This window comes from Magnolia sinica, chromosome 4 (genome assembly GCF_029962835.1).
Source record: "Magnolia sinica isolate HGM2019 chromosome 4, MsV1, whole genome shotgun sequence".
In the NCBI taxonomy this organism is placed as follows: domain Eukaryota; kingdom Viridiplantae; phylum Streptophyta; class Magnoliopsida; order Magnoliales; family Magnoliaceae; genus Magnolia; species Magnolia sinica.
Window position 1 is genome coordinate 42,863,655 of NC_080576.1, and position 22,067 is coordinate 42,885,721.

At 40.3% G+C, this 22,067-nt stretch overlaps 1 non-coding gene across 1 annotated transcript; it reads left to right on the forward strand.

Moving 5' to 3' along the window:
* The first annotated feature begins 15,589 nt into the window (after window positions 1-15,589).
* On the forward strand, window positions 15,590-15,696 carry LOC131244759 (small nucleolar RNA R71). Its single transcript, XR_009170537.1, has one exon. It is a non-coding gene; the product is annotated as a small nucleolar RNA R71 (small nucleolar RNA).
* Window positions 15,697-22,067: the final 6,371 nt, after the last annotated feature.

The following is a 22,067-nucleotide window of genomic DNA, read 5'->3' on the forward strand; positions in this document are numbered from 1 at the left end:
AATCTGGTGGAATCTGGCCTGTCGAAGTCAATCTTAGGCTAGCCAAATTTCCAACCTCTTTGGCTATAAGTAGAGGCTTTCTCTCGTTCTAAAGTACAATGAAAATTCACTCAAATCTTTCTGCAAGAGAGAAAGAAGCTCAAGTCCTCGGCAAACTAATTGTGTGGTATGTATAATTTAATTTTAGCTTATTCAATTTCCTTTCTCAAGATCATTTTCAATCTTATTCTAAAAGTGTAATTTATACTTTTCATTGAGATCTAAAGAGAATTGAATCAAGTAGCATTTGGGTTTTTCATTTCTAAAATTTATAGAAACCTATACTCTTTCTATTTGATCGAAGACAACGTCATCTACGTTTAACAAAGAAGTTCATCTGCTACATGCTTCTACCACGTCTTTGAATCTCCATTTGAAGATAAGTATTTTACTGTTTATTTCATTTTAGGTTTGTCCGAGATAGCCTGTGAAAATTTTAGTGGGTTTTTTTATTTGTGATAGCTCGTTAAAATCACAAGGAAATGTATTAGGTCGTTAAGGTGAACCTATGAAAACCTTCTTATAGTGAAAGCCAAAATTACGAGGGTAGTAATTTTGGTAGTGGAGTAGGTGTGATTATTTTAAACACCAAACCACTATATCTCCTTGTGCCTTATGGTGAATGCTTTATTCTTTTGATGGTGGATGTTATTTATTTTTATTCTTGTGGTTAACGCTGTAATCATTTTATAATCTCTTGCTAGTTTGAAATTTGATTTTAAAGACATTCATGGAATAAGGTTGTCCTGCATAATATTTTATGTGAAGGTTGTCCTAAGAATCATTTAGAATTAAGGTTCCAATACATAAGCGATTGAGATTTTTGTATTCTTTATATATTCCACATTTATTTCGATTATTTAGCATTATCCTATTCAATCCCCCCCCTAAGGACAGTGCTAGCTCTCCTTTTCAGTGGACAATTAGGTAGACTTGTCCCTATGACAAGAACAATGTGGGTTTATGATCACAACCCCAAGTACAGGGTTGCGATGTACTAATAATCTCTGTAAGATCGAGGTTGAATCCACAAGGATGAAACTTGTACATTTCTGAAATTAACTAGAAGTAGAACTAGAAGAAGATGTGAAACTAATTCTGAAGTGTGTGAGAGAGTAATTGTAAATGAAGTAATTAAAACTAAGAATTTAAAGGTGGAAACTAGGGTGCCAAGGATCCACTTGTAGGGATCAGGGAGCTCTCTTGCTTAATTCAAGTAACACAATTAGAATTTGAGTCTTATCCTATCCAATTGAAAAATATATCAATAAAACTAAATCTGAACTTTCATTGACCTAATTCTCAATGAAGGAGAACTATGATAATTGGTAGGGATTCCATCACTAAACCATGCTAAGGAGACAATGGCAAATAATAGGATTTACCAATCCGATAATCTCGAAGCAGGAGAATTGTGAAGATTAGGAAAGATTCCATCACGCTACCATGCTCAAGGGATGATGCAGAACTTACTAATTTCACTATCTCAAATTAGGAAAAGAAAATACTCACAGCTATTGTAGATCTACTGTAATTTGAGTCATAATAAACCATTAAAAACTGAAAGTATTCCTTACATATCAAATTAGAATCCATGGAGTTCAGCATAAACATGAATCAAAGCAATAAAAACATCCCATCATGCTACAAGCTTCACCCCTTAGCCCTATTTAAAAGGTTTAGCCAACCATAGACATGATTGGATCTAAAATCCTAGAAGAAAGCATGAAAACAACTAAGGAAGAAGAAGAAAAACTCTTAGTGATGGCTTCTCCACCCTTTTGCTCCACTCCTTAAACCCTAGAAGATGCCTGAGAACATTCTAAGTAGTCCTATTTATAGTTGTGGAACTTCAACTTTCGCACCTAGTTGGAAAACTCTAGAAACCACTTGAAATTTACATAGTTTGCTAAAATAGAGTTCACTCTGTGCAGTTTCCCAAAATAAACTTCACCATGTACAAATTCACAAAATGACCCAGAGCTTCAAAATATACTTTTTCAGGACGATTTCAGGATTCCTTTTCTTTACTTTAAATCTTTGATTCTTTTCATTCCTCGCTTGGTTTTCTTGGATCTTTGACATGTGAATTCTTCAATCTTGGTCTCCTAAAATCCATCCCTTACCTTGGTGATTCTTGAGCATCAAATCAATGCTTTTAGCACCCTTTTTAATCCAAGCTCTTAAATTCACCTTGCAACACAAACATGAGTAAAATAGAACATTAAGCATTATCATGTTCATAAACAAATGTACAAAATAGAAAAAATGAGATTTTCTGGATATCTCAATAAAACCAAACAAATAAAAGAAAAGAATCCTTATCTTCTCCATTGAAGATGTATTGGTCAATGTATCCATAAAACTGCTTCTCTTGCAGTAGATTGCTCAACGTTCAGTCATATAGACAATGGTTCAAGGTTCTAGATTGATTTTAATTAAATTCAAACCAAAGGCTACTTGTTTGAATTCCTTAAGATCTCAAAGAAGAGTATTTACTCTCTTTATAAAATAAGATTCAGAAAATAGGAGATCAAGGAATCAAAACAAAAAAACTATTAAAAATATTGTGCAATAGCTTAACAATAATGGGGGCTACTCTCTCACTTGTGGAAGGATTTACTGGACTCGAATTGTTAATTTCGGATTCAGAGAAGGCCTTTATTTATAGACAAAGAAGTTATTGCTTCGACTCATCTAAGAAAGTCTTTCACTCGTCTAAGAACGGGATTCCGTTTCAACAAATTTTCAAATTTAAGCGCGATAAGATAAAACGTATATTTAACTGGTCAAAAGCCCTGCTCAATCGGTTAAGGGCCCTGTTCGACTACTCGAGCAAGGGCTTCGATTGGCCGAGAGTGTGTAATGTCTCAGAAAAATCCGTACAAAAACCCGAGTACCACCTCAGGCAGAAATCTCTAAAGACCATATACTGTGGAAATTAGATGAAAATTAATTAAGTACTAAACTAAATTAATTAATGGATTAGCTTGAACCACTATCTATACAAACTACAAAACCCAAAACCATTGAAATTGCTAGCTTAACATTACTTAAGAACCTAGGAGAAATCCTAAAACCTAGTTGCTCTCGGGAGCACATTGAAACTCCGTATCGGACTTGGACCGCACATCGAAAGTCTGATGACCGTGAAACTATAAGATTATGATCGACTTATTAGGTTTGATAACCATCGTGGGAATCGAGCCCAAATAGTATTCAGAAATGCACAACTTGAGCCTTGAGCGAAGTGTGTGAGAAATGCGAATATCTTCAGAAAATGAACCAGAACTTAAGTGAATTGGACCGTTCACTGTGGGCGAAATTGAAGACTTTAGACCGTCAGATTCTGACCCAACTACACCCATGGATCAGAGAAATTTCCCTACACCTATTGGTATACTTATGGCCCTGATTGAGTAACGTCAACCATTGATCTGATACGGGTCCTTCACAGCTGATCCGGTTGTCAGATCATACCATAAACACAGTCCTAACATAGATCCATTGTTAGGAAACTTGCTCTGTGACGTGGTTAAGAAATGGACCTTCCTAAGGGTCCTATTTGTCAAAAACAGGGACCCTTTGGCTATAACCTAAGTATACCATGGCATTGGGGCCATTGACATCAGTTTTGAGCCTATATAAGGACCTTAAATCACCCCTCTCTCATTCCATACAAATTTATCTAACCCTAGGAGATGAAATAGAGAAAAGAGGAGGAAAGAGTGAGGAGAAGAGAGAGAGTGAGAGATAGAGAAATCCTTGCTGGGATTCGTTCCCACTACACCACATATCGAATCGCCTCCCCACCATCACTACACTATCGATTCTAGCTACAATTTGTGTAAGAAATCCTAACCATAATCTTGTTTTAGGAATCCAATTAGAGGAATCAATGAAATAGCTAACCTATTTCGATGTTTAGGTACCATTGTTCTGTATACGGGGACGTAAGATTCGAACCAAGTTCGAAACGAGAAATTTGACGGAAGGTATAGACTATAAACATTTAAGTTATATGGTTTTCAAGGCTTTCAATGTCAACAATGATTTATGTCTGACTTGATTGCTGCCATATGATCTTAATTACGATGTATTCGATAAATTATACATGTGTGTGAACCATGTGAATATATAGTGCATTCCATGTGTTTGTTGAAATGTTTGAATGAAATTGCAATTATGATTTGTACTTGCCATGACTATTAATCTAGAATCCATGTTTGTTGTATGTATGACAACTCCTTTGTGGAAGGATTTACCATAATATATGCTATAACTAATTTAGTTCATGTATGTAGCAATGTGTAGTGTAAATGTTTGATAAAATGTCTGAGTGAGAAATTGCTTGATGAATTGTATTTAATAAGGGTGATGAGATAGGATTCTTAACTACCTTATCCATATTTATATTTTCCTTCACGTAATCTAAATTGCTACTACATGATTTATGGAAGAAATGCATATGTATAACAATATGTTCAATGTGTTTGATAAAATGCTCAAATGAGAATTATGTTTGAATTATTTGTTAAATGTTGTTATGATTATCACATGTGACTACCTATTGCACTTGAGTATGATTGGGACTACTACGTAGTCCAGGCAATCGGTAAAGGTTCCCAATTGAGTAGTTGAACTATTTTCGCCACATTAGATACGTTCGATGAATCCGAGTCGTATGTTGATTGTCAACAGTGGTTAGGCCACGTGGAGGGCTTATGCGCTCCATGTCGATCAATTCAACGTGCGCTCATACAAATCACACTTGTCAAATAACCCGATTGGCCTATTGTGTGGTTACCATGTATGGACGCTACTGCTTGAATCTAAGGTACCGCTTACCAATGTAAAATCGTCTTAAACATGGTACCATGATCCGCCGAGACTCATGAGCTGGGTATGGTGGTATGGGACAACGTGGTCGAGCTGTCGGCTTACGCTACGGTGACAAGCCTCCCTGTAGTGACTAGTGAGCAACCCAAACTCGTGAGCCGAATACGGTGGTATGGGACACTGTAATCGAGCTGTCAACCTAAGTTCAGGTGACGAGCCTCTCGTAGTGGCCACGAGTATAAACTAGGCCTATGCTGAGGTGACAAGCCTCCCAGTAATGACCTCGAGTGTAAACTCATGAACTACCTATCCACTACATTAATCAGGGATGATGCCCTACAACTTGCCTATCGTATGTGATTAACTAAGATTGACGACCCTAAATGTATCCTTGTTTAGGTAAGTGATATAAAGGGAGGTACCTTAGCTTCCCGAATCTGTTGTATGAATAAGCCTAATAAACTACTTGGCTAACACGACCATGCACCGCATTACATGTGCTTTGGTGAGGAAGTGCACGTCTAGGGAGTTTGTCATGCATGATCATTAGATGAAGTCACTGAGGGAGTGTAGGAGAGGGCATGCATTATTACTACATATCATTCCTGCATTAACAAGAGTAATTAGGAAGTGATTGTTGTATTACTTTATCATTACTGGTTGATTAAATTGATAACATGTTAACCTTTGCCTTATAGTACCACTGAGTTGATCACTCACTCCCACTCTGGGATGGTGTTTTAAAACACCAACCAGACGCTGCTTTAGATGTAGGTTACGATGAGACTTTCGCTACGGAGCTAGATTTCATTGACGAGGAGGAGTTCTCCTACGTACAGCTCTCAGGCGGGTCTGTGTAGACCTAGAGCTGCATCGTAGGGATTATAGGGATATTGGCTTAGTTGAACATTTACATTTTGATATTTTGTATATTTTGAAATAAATTATGTATATATTCAGCCTAGCTACATGATCATACTCTGGAGGTTATGGAACTCGTACATATACTTTATATACCTATCTTAGTCTTCCTCTTGCTTAATTACATTAACTCTGGAGTATGATATGCTGTTTGAATGTAATCCCACTCATGTTTAATGCACTAATATGGACAACATTTAAACATCATTATCTATGTTGCATAAATGATGCGTTAAAACTCAGGAGTTGAGCTTTGCTCGACCCCTAATTTTCAGGGCGTTACAAGGTTCCTAAAATTTGAATTGATTCAGGTGCTGGACTTCGAGTCGAGCAACCCTTGACTGGTCGAAGGTCCATCTTCGACTGGTCGACCAGTTTGCTTGAATAGTCAAAGAAGTAACGAAAAAATCCATTTTTCTTGAGTTTAAACTAGGACAAGTAAAAAAATGCTCAGATTAGTCGAACCACAACTTAGACTAGTTGAGCTTTACCTTCGACTAGTCGAACTTTAGCCTAAACATAAGCATAAAAATCCATTCAAGTTATGTTTTGAAAGTACCTTAGCTTAAGGTCTTTCTAGGGTTTGTTATGCCTGATATGACTGTATTTTGAAGTAGCTTCAACTTCATGGAACTTGTTCTGTTAGGCCAGTATCCTAGTCCGTAACATTCCTTAGACTCTCACGATCCTCCCCACCGAATTACAACAACCCCCAACCTATAGACAGTGAATGCGCGCGATCCAAAGTCACATCGCAAAGATTAGAGTTAACTTAACCCAAGACTTATACCCTAACGACCACGCTATCACCATGGTTCTAACGCAGCGTCTTGCGCACCTATGCGATACCCAAGCTAAGAGTAGTGGGCCCGCATATATTTCAAGGAAATGTCGTGCATTGCGAATCCCAAGAGAATCTCTACCCAATATATCACATTAATCAATCAAGTACTAGTCAAGAACATATCCCATCACTAGCCATGCTTTCTTTCTCCTTAAGACAAGCAACCTACCCCCATAGTCAATTCCCATGTCACTCACACCTATCACTCACACCCATCACTCCATCCCATCTCCCTTACACAACAACCACCCTCTCTCTCACATTCTCTACCCAATCCCCAAGAAATCCAAAGAGAGAGAACGTTGAAGCTCCATGAAGAGAAAAAAATAGCCAAGTGTTTGGCCCACTTCCTACCCCAAAACTCTCGATCCAACCTTTCAATCTTCATCTCCCACCCTTAAAGAGGAAGCTTAGGAGCTAAAGAAGCCAAAGAGCCAAGAAGAAGAGAAATTAATGGGTGTTTATAGGACTAGATTTATGATTTTAATGATGGGCCAAGTAGGGCCACCGATTGATGGTATGGATCTCACTTTTAACCCTAAGTGTGGCCAATGGCCTACCATGATTCATATGTTCATCCCATGATGGGGCCATTCTCCATGGACCGCATCATGATGTTTATTTTTCCTATTGTAAAAAGGTCATCTAAACCTTGATCTTGTGGGTGGGAATGGAATTTCCACCATTGATTTTTATGATTTGAGGGCCCACATGTGGTGGGACCCATTTGATGTATGCTTTGTATCTTGTAAAGTGTTCACTCCCCAAGTATAGGGTTGTGATGTAGTAATAAACTCGGTGAGACCGAGGTCGAATCCCAAGGGACTGAAACCTGTACGTAATCTGAAGCTAACTAGAACTAGAACCAGAATGAGATAAAATCTAAATCCGATATAAAGTGATGAATAATGGTGAGAGATTGATCTACAACTTTAAGGAGTTCAGAGGAAGGAAACTAGGGATTCAGAGGATCCACTTATAGAGATCAGGGAGATCTTATGCCTGCATTACGAATTATGGAATTTAAACTGAACTTCCTTTGATATAGCTGTCAAGAGTTGAAAGGTATATGAATTAGAATGGATTCCATCACCAAACCATGCCCAGGAGACAAAGTCGACAATAGAATTAAACTAATTACCAACCAATCAAATGATTATGAAGGTTAGGAAGGATACCGCCATCCAACCATACCAAGGAGACAATGGCGAACAACAGGGCTTCCTAACGTCATAATCAAAATAAGGAAAAAGAAATACTCAAAGCCATTGCAAACCCATTGTAATTTCAGTCACAATAGGCCATTAAAAACTAAAAATATTCCCATAAAATTAAATCAAAATCCATTCAATCTAAACAAAAGGGCACACACATAAATTCTCCCATCACGCTACAAGCTTCACCTCTTAGCCCTATCTAAGAGGTTTAGCCCAACATGAATGGACTAGATCTCACTAAAATAATAATTAAAAAAAAAAACAAATAAAGAACTCTAAAAAAAAACTCCCTTCCACGGCTGCCTCCAACCTCCACTTTTCTTCCTTTTCTTTCTCTCTTATGCTTCACGTTCAAGCCGTCTCCCTGCAAAATTCCACACTCCCCCTTCCGTTTCTTCTCTCCCCTCCTTATAGAGCTAGTCAAGGTCGGTGGCCAGCTTTCGCACTCTTTTCTTGCGCAGGGAGAGTCCCGGACGCGCACCCTGTTTTTGTGCCGCGAAAACCCTTACGCTCTCTCCTAAGTTTGGAAGGCTGATCATATATATTTCTCAAAAATGACTTCTTGGATGGTGTTATGGCCACCTTCTCTCCCTTATGTACGGTTCAGATCTTTGAAACGAATGATGATCGTGGCCCACAACTCCCCCGAATCTCTGAATTTTTCGGACCGGCGTAAGGCTTACGCAGACCTGCTGACGTGTTCGGTGGGCCCCATAGTGATGTTTTATGAGAAATCCACACCATCCATTGAAATCCTCATGAAAATCCAGTCAGGAACGAGTGGTTTTGGTAGGTTCTTGTGTGGCCCACTGTACTAATTAAATTCGCCGTTCATCCTACATTTAACGGCTGGGAACGTGCAGACATTTGCATTGTGAAAAAATTGACACCTAGGTGTTAGTCTTGGATGTCTCCTGAGACAATTGAACGGTTCGGATCATCGAACTGGATGATGAGTGAGGCCCACTACTCAGAACCGGCAGATGCAGTGCGTCTGCTGTCAAGTTTTCATAGAAATTGTCGGTCAGTGTAACGCTGACCGACCTTGGTATTACGGTGCATGGCGAGTGCGTGCACACTGTGTACATGCACTCTCTTGAGTGGGGTCCACTGTGATGTGTATGATACATCTGCTCCGTCCATCTCCTTCGTCATTTAATTTAAGTGGTTGGGACCAAACTTGAAGCATTTCCAGATACCAGGTGGGCCTCAAATCAATGGCTTATGGGCTGATCTGTCCGTTAGGCCACTTATACAGGGAACTGAGGGTTGAAATTTGACGTGTACGGTTAATTTATGGTCCTCAGGCCATGTATGGAGTTTCGAGCAGAACGAATGGTGGAAACCCCATAATCTTGCATTCTGGACGAATTTTGGGCCACATGAGCTTCAGTTTCCCGATTTTCTCGGATCTTTGGTGTGTAATTCCATCAATCCCGGTCCTTTAGAGTCCGTCCCTTGCCTTTAGTGTCATCAGAGCATTAAATCCATGCTTTAAGCTCCCTTTTCAGTCCAGCTCGTAAATACACTCTGCATCACAAACATGATTAAAACAGGGCATTAAAAAGTATCATATTCGTAAATCCAGACAATAACTAGGGTCTAATATGTAATATTTGACCCTCAACACAACCCCCAACCAGCATTTTGCTAGTCCCGAGCAAAGTATGTGAAAAATAAGTTGAGAATTACAGGACAATCTCTATGAACTCGAGTGATTTTTAAAAAGCAATCTAGATACGAAAATTCTAAGATGCAAGACTGTTGGGCATTACTTCCTCCTGGAATCAAGTGTACAATAAATTTCATAATCAAGTTTAAAGTATTTATGCATTAATTAGAACAATTCTAAACAATGAGTACCATGAGTGTATAATGAAATCTCAACTTATCATCATTAAGGAATCCAATAGATAATTTCTATGATAACATTGATAATCAAAAGAGCATTCAGGACACTCAAAACCTAAACCAGAACTTGCCTTACAATTCTTTCTTTTCATTCTTCTCGCTTTTGATTTTTCCATCGAGGGAGAGGAGAATCGAATGCGCACCTATAGGGAGCAAACCTATGGTGAAGATTATTTGTACAACCCTTTACAAAAGTATCTGTTTTTTTTTAAAGGTATTTTCTTTTTCTTCAGTTGATCATGACGGGCAAATTTTTCAGGCTGGTTCCTTACATGCTTAGTGATTACCAAATTAACCCTTCCATATCAAACTGAAACCTTTATGTGAAAGCAAGATGTGTCTTGTGAAATCATGACTCAATCAATGTTTAAAATCTCTAATCATGGATTAACAATTCAAACTTAACTGTGAAATCTAAAAGATACTGAATCCAAGAGTCATAAATTACCAACATCACTTATCTTGTAATTCTAAATCCAAGATGGCTGTCAAAATCACTTCGAATTCATATAAAATTCTAGAAAAATTTAAAAAATTTCACAATTTTTTTGCTCAAGACCAAGAAAACGCTGATTAGGAAACCTAATCTCCTACCCCCAACCTAAAATCTACATTATCCTCAATGTAAAAGAAATAAGCATGCAATGCACATGGGACAACGAAAATATAAGAGTGATGGAAAGATAGTACCTGGACAAAAGAATCAAGAAGCTTTCCAAAAATATCTACATAAGAGCGGCTCAGCACAAGAGAAAAACCAATAGAAGTAAAATAAAAAAAATAAAAATAAAAATAACAAAAATAAAATCCTACCTATACCACTTTCGCAGGTGCTCTTGATTGCATTTAGCATATGCAACAAGCCTTTAAACCCTTAGGTTACCCCTAGTGGACGAGTTGTAGTCTCATGAGGGTTTGTAGTAATGTTACCCACAAACATTGAACTAACTAATGATAAAAATGAAATGAAATGAAGAGCTGGGTTGCCTCTCAGGAGTCCTAAGTTTGTCATCTTTAGCCAGACAAATAAAGCAACTACCCTAGTCCTATGAAAGCGATAGACCTACCTATACCTCCATCAGACTAGGAGATCAATCTTGGTAAACAGGAGCAGTCAGGGGCATGGACATGTCCTCTAAATCAAATTTCTCGACAAATGGTTTCAATCGATGTCCATTGACTCTAAACTCCTTGCCATTGTCGGGATCTCTTATCTCAATGGCCCCATGAGGAAAAATAGTAACAATAATGTAAGGGCCGGTCCAACGAGATCGAAGCTTACCTGGAAAGAGATGTAATCGAGAATTGTACAAAAGGACCTTCTGACCAGGTGTGAATGATTTTTACAAAATGTGTTGGTCATAAAATGCTTTCATCTTGTCCTTGTAAATTCTTGAATTATCGTACGCGTCATTCCGGATTTCTTCAAGTTCATTCAATTGAAGTTTTTGTAGTGAGCCAGCGTTGTCCAGATTGAAATTAAGATTTTTGATTGCCCAGTATGCTTTATGTTCCAGTTCCACATGCAAGTGACAAGCTTTCCCATAGACAAGTCTAAAGGGAGACATTCCAATAGGGGTTTTAAAGGCAGTACGGTATGCCCATAAGGCATCGGTCAATCGGATTGACCAATCCTTACGATCAGGGTTAACCGTTTTCTCCAAAATTTGTTTAATTTTCCTATTAGAAATCTCAGCTTGCCCACTTGTCTGTGGGTGGTAGGGGTGCTCACCTTATGAGAGATACCGTATTTCTTCATTAAGCTCTCAAATGGTTTATTACAAAAATGTGAGCCCCCATCACTAATGATGGCTCGAGGCGTTCCGAATCGAGAAAGGATGTTTTCTTTTAGGAATTTAATGACCGTGTGATGGTCATTAGTTCGACACAATCGCTTCAACCCATTTAGTGACATAATCCACGGCGAGCAAAATATACAGATTTCTAAACGATTGGGAGAATGGTCCCATGAAATCGATGCCCCAGCAATCAAATGCTTCAATGATAAGGATGAGATTCAAAGGCATCATATTTCGATGGCATCATATTTCGACGGGACAATGCTCCCAATTTCTGACAACGCTCACAAGCTTTGCAAAACTCATGAGTGTCCCTAAACATAGTGGGCCAGTACAAGCCACACTGCAGAATCTTGGCCGTGGTCTTTTTAGCAGAAAAGTGACCACCACAGGCCTGTGAGTGACAGAAGGAGATGACGCTCTGATGCTCATCGTCTGGTACACATCTCCTTAGGATTTGGTCTGGGTAATATTTAAATAAATAAGGATCATCCCAGAAAAAGGTGCGCACCTCGGTGAATAATTTCTTCTTATCTTGCGCAATCCACTATGTCGATATGGCAGTTGTAGCAAGATAATTAGCAATATCAGCAAACCAAGGTGAATGGGAGACTCTGAACAGTTGTTCATCAGGGAACATGTCATTGATATGGGTCGTCTCAAGGGAATCAGAGGTATTAAGGTGAGAAAGGTGATCGCCCACAACGTTTTCTACTCTCTTTTTATCTTTAATTTCCAAATCAAATTCTTGGAGTAGAAGGATCCATCATATCAGGCGGGGCTTAGAATCATTCTTAGAAAGAAGATACTTCAGTGCCGCATGATCTGTATAGATAATGATCTTGGATCCGATCAGGTAGGACCTAAATTTGTCCAAGGCGAACACTACGGCTAAGAGTTCTTTTTCCGTAGTAGAGTAGTTCACTTGGGCAGGATTTAAAGTCCTACTCGCGTAATGGATGACATAGGGTCTCTTATCCTATCTCTGGCCTAGAACTGCTCCAAGAGCATAATCAGAAGCGTCGCACATAAGCTCAAAAGGAAGGCTCCAGTCGGGTGGCTGCATGATAAGTGCAGTGGTTAACGTGCCCTTAAGCTTGGTGAAAGCTTCCTAGCATTGCTCAGTCCACTCGTACGAAGCATCCTTTTGAAGAAGATTACATAAAGGATGAGAGAGGAGACTAAAGTCCTTTATGAATCGCCTGTAAAATCCTGTGTGTCCTAAGAAGGATCGCACATCTCTGATGTTCTTGGGTGGAGGTAGGTTAGAGATAAGATCGATTTTTGCCTTATCTACCTCGATTCCCTTGGACGAGATGATATGCCCAAGGACAATTTCCTTCTGAACCATGAAATGGTACTTCTCCCAATTAAGTACCAAGTTCTTTTCTTTACATCTTTTCAGCACACATTTAAGACTTTCCAAGCACTTGCTGAAAGATGGACTGTAAATAGAGAAATTGTCCATGAAGACCTCTAGATATTGCCCCAGCATATCAAAAAAGATACTAAGCATACATCGCTAAAAGGTGGCAGGGGCATTTCATAGTCCGAATGGCATCCTTCGGTAGGCAAAGGTGCCGTAGGGACATGTAAATGTGGTCTTTTCCTGGTCTTCAGGGGCTATCTCTATCTGGTTGTAGCCCGAATACCCGTCAAGGAAACTGTAATAGGAATGACCAGCTAACCTTTCTAGGATCTGATCAATGAATGGTAAAGGAAAGTGGTCTTTCCTCGTGACGGTATTCAACTTCTTATAATCAATGCACATTCTTCAACTAGTAGTGACTCTAGTTGGCACGAGTTCATTATTAGCATTGGCTACAATGGTGATTCCAGACTTCTTAGGGACCACTTGAGTTGGACTCACCCATTGACTATCAGATACAGGGTATATGATACTCACGTCCAATAGTTTAAGAACCTCGGCCTTAACCACTTCCTTCATGTTTGGATTTAGTCTACGTTGTGGTTGCCGAGCGGCTTTTGCATTATCCTCAAGATATATGTGGTGAGTACAAATCGAGGGATCGATTCCCGTGAGGTCCGCTATCGTCCATCCCAGGGCTCCTTTATGCTCAATGAGAGTAGATATGAGCATATTCTCCTGTTCTTTCTCCAGGTGGGCAGAGATCACCACCGGTTATGTCTCATCTTGACCTAAATAGGCATATTTTAAATCAGAGGGCAAAGGTTTTAGGTCAAGCTTCGGCGGCTTGAGGTTAGACGGTAGAGGCATTACATCGGTTTGTGGCAATTCTTCAAATTGTGGCCTCCACCCGTTAACTTCAAGTACCGGTGCAGTATCAAGCAAGGCACACGTCTCCCTAATCATGTCATCATCAAAATCATGAGAGTGGGCTAGGCACGTCTCTAGAGAGTCAGAGGATAAGGTTAGAGGTGTCGTATCTTCCACTAAAGAGTCATTCATGTTAATGTCGTGAAAATCGTCATCCTCCTCTAAGTTTCTGCCGTTATTGAAAAAGATGTTTGACTCCAATGTCATATTCTCAAAAGACATAGTCATGACACCATTCATGCAATTGATAATTGCATTTGAAGTGGCAAGGAATGGGCGGCTAAGAATGACAGGGATCTGAGTGCTTATGGTATCGATAGGTTCGGTGTCCAGGATGATAAAATCTACAGGGTAGTAAAATCTATCAACTTAGACTAACACATCCTCAATTATCCCTCTTGGTAGACGAACAGAGCGATTAGCAAGTTGTAGTGTGGTTAGGGTGGGTTTTAATTCACCCAAACCTAACTGTTTGTATACCGCGTAGGGAATCAGATTAACGCTTGCTCCTAAGTCAAGAAGTGCATGATCAATTCGATGGTCCTCGATTACACATGATATGGTTGGGCTACCGGGATCCTTGAATTTCTGTGGCACGTCTTGCTTTAGGATGGCACTTACTTTCTCGGTCAAGAAGATCTTCTTTTGAATACTCTGCCGTCGTTTAGTCGTGCATAAGTCTTTCAGGAATTTGGCATATGAAGGTATCTGTTTCACGACATCAAGTAGAGGAATGTTGACTTTCACTTGTTTCAACACCTCTAGGATATCCTGAGAGTTAGAGAGAGGTTTTGGTGAAACCAACTATTGGGGGAACGGAGCAACTGGCTTCTCTAGAAGTTCTGGTTCTAATTTTTGTAGGGCATCACTAGATCCATCATTGTTGTCCTTTTCTGCTTCTTGAGGCTTTTCAGGCCTAACCGGAAGAGTTTTATCAATGATCTTTTTACTCCTAAGAGTGGTGATGGATTTAGCATGCCCCATCTGATTTGAAGAGCTGGGATCATTAATATCATACTGCGGTTTAGGATTGGGGAGAGGTTGTGCAGGAAGCATCCCCTTTTCTATAACCGTCATACGAGAATCTATCTTTTGCATAAAATCTGTAATTCCCCGCATTGCCTGAGTCAGCTCTTATATGGAATTTTGAACCGGTTCCTCTTGAGGTTTCACTTGATTTGGATTTTGATTAAAGAAACCTTGAGGGGTAGCCGTTTGTCCATTCCTCCAACTAAAGTTTGGATGATTTTTCCAACCAGGATTGTACGTATTGGAATTATGTCCAGTAAAAGGTCTTTGATAGTTGTTTATGGCATTAGCTTGTTCATTCAACACTCCTCGAAAGGCAGGTATTGTAGGACAATTTTCAGTTGTATGAATGTTGCAATCACAGATGCCGCAAACAATTTCATTAACCTTGTCCTTCTTTCCTTCTATGGCCTCAACTTTCCTTATGAGCATAGTCACTTTACACTTGAGATCATCCTCTTCTTTCAAGAGATATAATCCACCTTTCTCCTTTAATTGAGTCGGCCTAGACGTGGTGTTCGACTTTGGGTAATAGTCCCATGATTGTGTTTTTTCAGCAAGACTATCGAGGTAATCCCATACCTCGTCAACATTTTTATTAATGAATTCGCCATTACACATTGTCTCGACCATTTGGCACATGGACGATGTCAGTCTATCATAGAAAAAATTTGTAATGCGCCACGTTTCAAATCCGTGTTGTGGGCATGAACTGATTAAATCTTTGAACCTTTCCCAACATTGGAAGAATGTTTGATCTTCCTTTTGGGCAAAGTTCATGATTGCTTTTCTGAGGGTAATCGTTTTATGATGTGGGAAGAATTTTTTTATGAATTCCCTTTGCATGTCGTTCCATGTACCAATGGATCTAGGATGCAGTGAATGTAACCACATCTTAGCTTTCTCTTTTAAGGAAAAAGGAACGAGTTTCAGCCTGATTGTATCCTCAGATACATTAGGAAAATATAATGTAGCTATAATCTCATCGAACTCTTTCAAATGTAAATATGGACTTTCTGATTCAAGTCCATGGAATTTAGGAAGGAGTTGGATAACTCCTGGCTTGATGTCCATTTGTCCTGTGTTTTTAGGAAAAATCATGCATGAGGGCGTACTCACTCCCGCCGGTTGTAGATAATCTCGTAAAGTACGAGGTGGGGGTGCCTGATGCACCTCATTCTCATCTTGGATATCCTCCACCCTGGGTGGAAGTAGAGGAGGTTGGTCTTCAGCCATAACTTCAATTAACTCAGGAGATTTCGAGTGGTGTCTAGTCCTGCGATGGATAGTCAACCCCTCAACCAATCCTCCTTTAGTCAAGAGACGTCGAGTGTTGTCACGGGCCCACTTGGGCATGAAACACTCACAGCCCTCAATTAAATTCAAAACCTAATCCTAAGAAAGGAAAAGAAAATCTAGAAAGAAAGAGAGAGTTGGAAAGAAATTACCAAATTGGAGTCCCTAAGTTAAAAACCTGCAAAATAAAACAAAATAAGTTAGATTCTAAAAAGAGAAGAACAATCTTTTAAAAGAAAGATAGCAGTAAACTGATTTCTAAAAGAAGGAATTCTTAAACGAAAGTGAAAATTTCTAAAATAAATTAGGAAAGTCCTAAACTAGAAAGTAAATTACTAAAAGAGAACCGAAAAATAGAAAGAGAGAAGAAGCTTACCGAATTAGAAATTTCTAGCTTAAAGGCCTACAAAATAGGAAGGTTAGTTTCTAAACAAACATTCTACAAGTAGAAAATTTCTAAAAATAAATTAGGAAACAAAGTTAGATTCTAAAAGAGTTAAAATTAGAAAGTTAATTTCTAAAAAGGGAAATAACTAACCTAGTTTCTAAAAACAAAAGAGGAAAGTTTCTAAAAATAACCTATTTCCTACAGATAGGCAGATACTAGAATTAGAAAATTTCTAAAATTTAAACCTTAATTTTAAGAGTAGAAAAAGTAGAGAAATTAGGAAGGAATTACCAATTTAGAAACTCCTGTCAGGGTCCTACAAAATCAGGAAAACAGGTTAGTTTCTAAAAATAAAATAATAGTTCCTAAAAATAAAATAAAATAAAAACCTTTAACCTAAAGTTAGTAAAATCCTAATCCTAACTTAATTCTAAAACTAATTAATTTCAGAAAACGTAACCGTTAATCCCCGTCAACGACGCCAAAAACTTGTTCACTCCCTAAGTATAGGGTTGTGATGTAGTAATAAACTCGGTGAGACCGAGGTCGAATCCCAAGGGACTGAAACCTGTACGTAATCTGAAGCTAACTAGAACTAGAACTAGAATGAGATAAAATCTAAATCTGATATAAAGTGATGAATAATGGTGAGAGATTAATCTACAACTTTAAGGAATTCAGAGGAAGGAAACTAGGGATTCAGAGGATCCACTTGTAGAGATCAGGGAGATCTTATGCCTGCATTATGAATTATGGAATTTAAACTGAACTTCCTTTGATATAGTTGTCAAGAGTTGAAAGGTATATGAATTAGAATGGATTCTATCACCAAACCATGTCCAGGAGACAAAGTCGACAACAGAATTAAACTAATTACCAACCAATCAGATGATTATGAAGGTTAGGAAGGATACCGCCATCCAACCATACCCAGGAGACAATGGCGAACAACAGGGCTTCTTGATGTCATAATCAAAATAAGGAAAAAGAAATACTCAAAGCCATTGCAAACCCATTGTAATTTCAGTCACAACAGGCCATTAAAAACTAAAAATATTCCCATAAAATTAAATCAAAATCCATTCAATCTAAACAAAAGGGCACACACATAAATTCTCCCATCACGCTACAAGCTTCACCTCTTAGCCCTAGCTAATAGGTTTAGCCCAACATGATTGGACTAGATCTCACTAAAATAATTTTTAAAAAAAACAAATAAAGAACTCTAAAAAAAAACTCCCTTCCACGGCTGCCTCCAACCTCCACTTTTCTTCCTTCTCTTTCTCTCTTATGCTTCACGTTCAAGCCGTCTCCCTGCAAAATTCCACACTCCCCCTTATGTTTCTTCTCTCCCCTCATAGAGCTAGTCAAGGTCGGTGGCCAGCTTTCTCACTCTTTTCTTGCGCAGGGAGAGTCCCAAACGCGCACCCTGTTTTTGTGCCGCGAAAACCCTTACGCTCGCTCCTAAGTTTGAAAGGCTGATCATATATATTTCTCAAAAATGACTTCTTGGAAGGTGTTATGGCCACCTTCTCTCCCTTATGTACGGTTCACATCTTCAAAACGATTGATGATCGTGGCCCACAACTCCCCCGAATCTCCGAATTTTCCGGACGCGCGTAAGGCTTACGTAGACCTACTGACGTGTTCGGTGGGCCCCATAGTGATGTTTTATGAGAAATTTACACCGTCCATTGAAATCCTCATGAAAATCTAGTCAGGAACGAGTGGTTTTGGTAGGTTCTTGTGTGGCCCATTGTACTAATTAAATTCGCCGTTCATCCTACGTTTAACGGCTGGGAACGTGCAGACATTTGCATTGTGAAAAAAATGACACCTAGGTGTTAGTCTTAGATGTCTCCTGAGACAATTGAATGGTTCGGATCATCGAACTGGATGATGAGTGAGGCCCACTACTCAGAACTGGCAGATGCAGTACGTCCGCTGTCGAGTTTTCATAGAAATTGTCGGTCAGTGTAACGTGACCGACCTTGGTATTACGGTGCATGGCGAGTGCGTGCACACTATGTACATGCACTCTCTTGAGTGGGGTCCACTGTGATGTGTATGATACATCTGCTCCGTCCATCTCCTTCGTCATTTAATTTAAGTGGTTGGGACCAAACTTGAAGCATTTCCAGATACCAGGTGGGCCTCAAATCAATTGCTTATGGGCTGATCTGTCCATTAGGCCACTTATACAGGGAACTAAGTGTTAAAATTTGACATGTACGGTTAATTTATGGTCATCAGGCCATGTATGGAGTTTCGAGCTGAACGAATGGTGGAAACCCCATGATCTTGCATTGTGGACGATTTTTGGGCCACATGAGCTTCAGTTTCCCGATTTTCTCAGATCTTTTGTGTGTAATTCCATCAATCCTGGTCCTCTGGAGTCCGTCCCTTGCATTTAGTGTCATCAGAGCGTTAAATCCATGCTTTAAGCTCCCTTTTTAGTCCATGCTCGTAAATACACTCTGCATCACAAACATGATTAAAACAGGGCATTAAAAAGCATCATGTTCGTAAATCCAGACAATAACTAGGGTCTAATATGTAATATTTGACCCTCAACATATAGGGAGCTCATAGTGGTGGAGCTCCCTTCACCACTTGATTCTCTCTCTCTCTCTCTCTCTCTCTCTCTCTCTCTCTCTCTCCCTGGTTTGATGGCCCACTTTTCCATGGACCCCACCTTGGCACGTGTGCTATATCTGCACCGTCCAGCTCTCGACAGGCCCGTGCCGTCCAACAGCAAGGCCCACCTTGCTGGACGGACTGTCTAGTGGCCCACTGCCTGTCCATTTTCGGAAAGGCCTGCATGAAAGGAAAATACAAATATCAGCTTTGATTCCAAGGTTGGTGGGTCACCTATGTGGACCCCACCTGATGTACACATTGCATTCAGACCGTTCAGACGGTGGGGCCTGGACGAAGGGAAAATTCAAATATCACTTGATCTGTGGGCCACCACGTGGACCCACCTGATGTATCTGTTTATATGATGTAAGCATTTTATCACCACCGTCCAGCCACGTGGATGGTGGGGGCTTGCCGTGATGTGTGTGGTGTCCACACCATCCAGCAAAGGACGGTGGGACCCATCATGATATATGTTTTAATCCACACCATCCACCGTCCAGCTAGGATGGTGGGACCCACCCTACACCTGTGGTATCCACACCATCCAGTAAGGGATGGTGGGATGCACCGTGATGTATGTGTTCTATCCACACCATCCAGCAAGGGACGGTGGGACCTATCATGATGTACGTGTTTCATATCCACGCTGTCCACTCGGTGGCACCCATCTGCCACATGCAGGGCCCACCTGCTGTACGTGCAAGGCCCACCTACCATACGTGTAAGGCCCACTGTGAAGTGTGTTTCACCCAGGCCGTCCGTCAGTGGACTGTCCTTTATAATGCCCAAAAGGCCCATTATGATGTTTATGAGGCCCACTTATGTATGAGGCCCACCTGCTGTATGTGAGGCCCATCGTGATTGTATGTGAGGCCCACTTGATGTATATGTTATACACAATGCCCATCCATGTTTTGGAGTGTGTGGCCACCTTGTAAGTCCCACCATGATATATGTGTTGTATGCATGTGGTCCATCCACTTCTTCCAGGCCATGGGCTGCCCCATGAGGCCCACTTTTATGTATGTGTTACACACACTATCCACCCATTCTTCCTAGGCCATGGGATGCCTTGTGAGGCCCACCATGATGTGTGTGTTGTACACGCACTATCCATCCATCCTCCAGATAGTATAAGGGTCGTGGGCCCCATTGTTAGTCAAACCCAAGTCCCAAATGGACCGCACCTATGTCCACATTGTAAACCTCCATAGGGCCCGTTGTTAAGCCCATTTCCATCCATTTTCCCTTATTGGGCTACCCTAAATCATTGGGCCCTCATTAATGTAGAGATAACCACCTTCTCTTATTGGGTTAACCCAAACCGTTGGGCCCTCATTAATGTTAGTGATACCTATCTTTCTCTTGTTGGGCTATTCCAAACTGTTGGGCCCACATTGATGTAGTGATTCCCACCTTACCTTGTTGGGCTAACCCAAACTGTTGAGCCCTCATTGATAAGTGATGCTTTCCACCATACCCTGTAGGACTACCCAAACCTTGGAGCCCATCTTGTGGTCATATTGGGCCTTCCATAGGAAATATGGTCCACCTAGATACATGTGTTTGCCTAAGTTTATTGACCAAATCTAAGGCCCACATAGATGATGAACGGGCTACCTGATCCATTTATAAAGGACACATAGTCCTAGGACCCCACCAAAGCCCACCTGTGAAGAGGGTGAGGAAGCCCACTTGTGGTACTTAGACTCATTCTCTTAACTCACCTTGTTGTATACTCGCTTGACTCACCCCGTAAGATGTGCCCCATCTTTATAACCAATTGATAGAACCTCGGTGTTATGTCTGTATCATCCACAGCGTCTATTTACCTTTTTAGGACGAATGTGAGACCCGCTCGTGATGTTAGTACCCACTTGTGATGTTAGTATGTCATCTAAGCCATCCACTATCTGTAGGAGAGTACATCATCATCCCTTGCCGCAAATGGGAGAATGTGCAGTATCAGATTTAGTATATCCACTATATAGAGCCTATCTCAATGTACGAGTTAGATCTATTGTCCTTCTAATAGACCCTATATATATATATATATATATATATATCTTGGAGGCTAATGTTAGTCTAATGTGTGACATACCACATGGACTCCTTCAGTCACAAGAGGGGCATGCCGTTTAGCTCCTACTCTTTGTATATAATATACCGGTTAAGGCCGATTATCGATCATTGTTGTCTGCCTTATCTGATAATCATGCTAGTGTACTTAGTCTAGTAGGACACACTGAGAACATGCTTAGTATAACATCATGATACATGCCCATACGCATCATTTGTATGCATGTTATGAGGAATGATTGATCATAGCATTGGGCTAAGATATTTATAGGACTCCTTGTGGGATGGAGTTGCCCTACATGAGTGCAGTACGTGCATGTTTGATGCATGACTAGATGGTATGACTCATGCATCTCACACTTTGTGTGACATGATCAATCTGAGTCGTAGCAAATCAGGGTTGTGGCCTCCACATGCATATCATGGGTGACCAGATGGGACACCAGGAATATTTGGCTATAGCATATGGGCACTTTGGATGTCTGTAAGTGAAAATTCCAAAACCCTCAGGGCCAAGGGATGCTTCAACATCTAGACCGAGTGGATACATGAGCGCCTGAATGTCGAATACCTGTAGGCCACGTCTCCCACTGTGTCATGGTCGGGCCTTATCCGCTCGAGTGAGGGGGTTGTAAGCTAGGTTGAGTTTGACCAACTCGTAAATGGGTTCGCTATCGACGAGCCGGGTGGGTATTGACAGACTACTAGATAGACGGATAGTGAGGTCTTTTCCTCTCACTAGTTGTGTGGCTAGGGAGGTGGC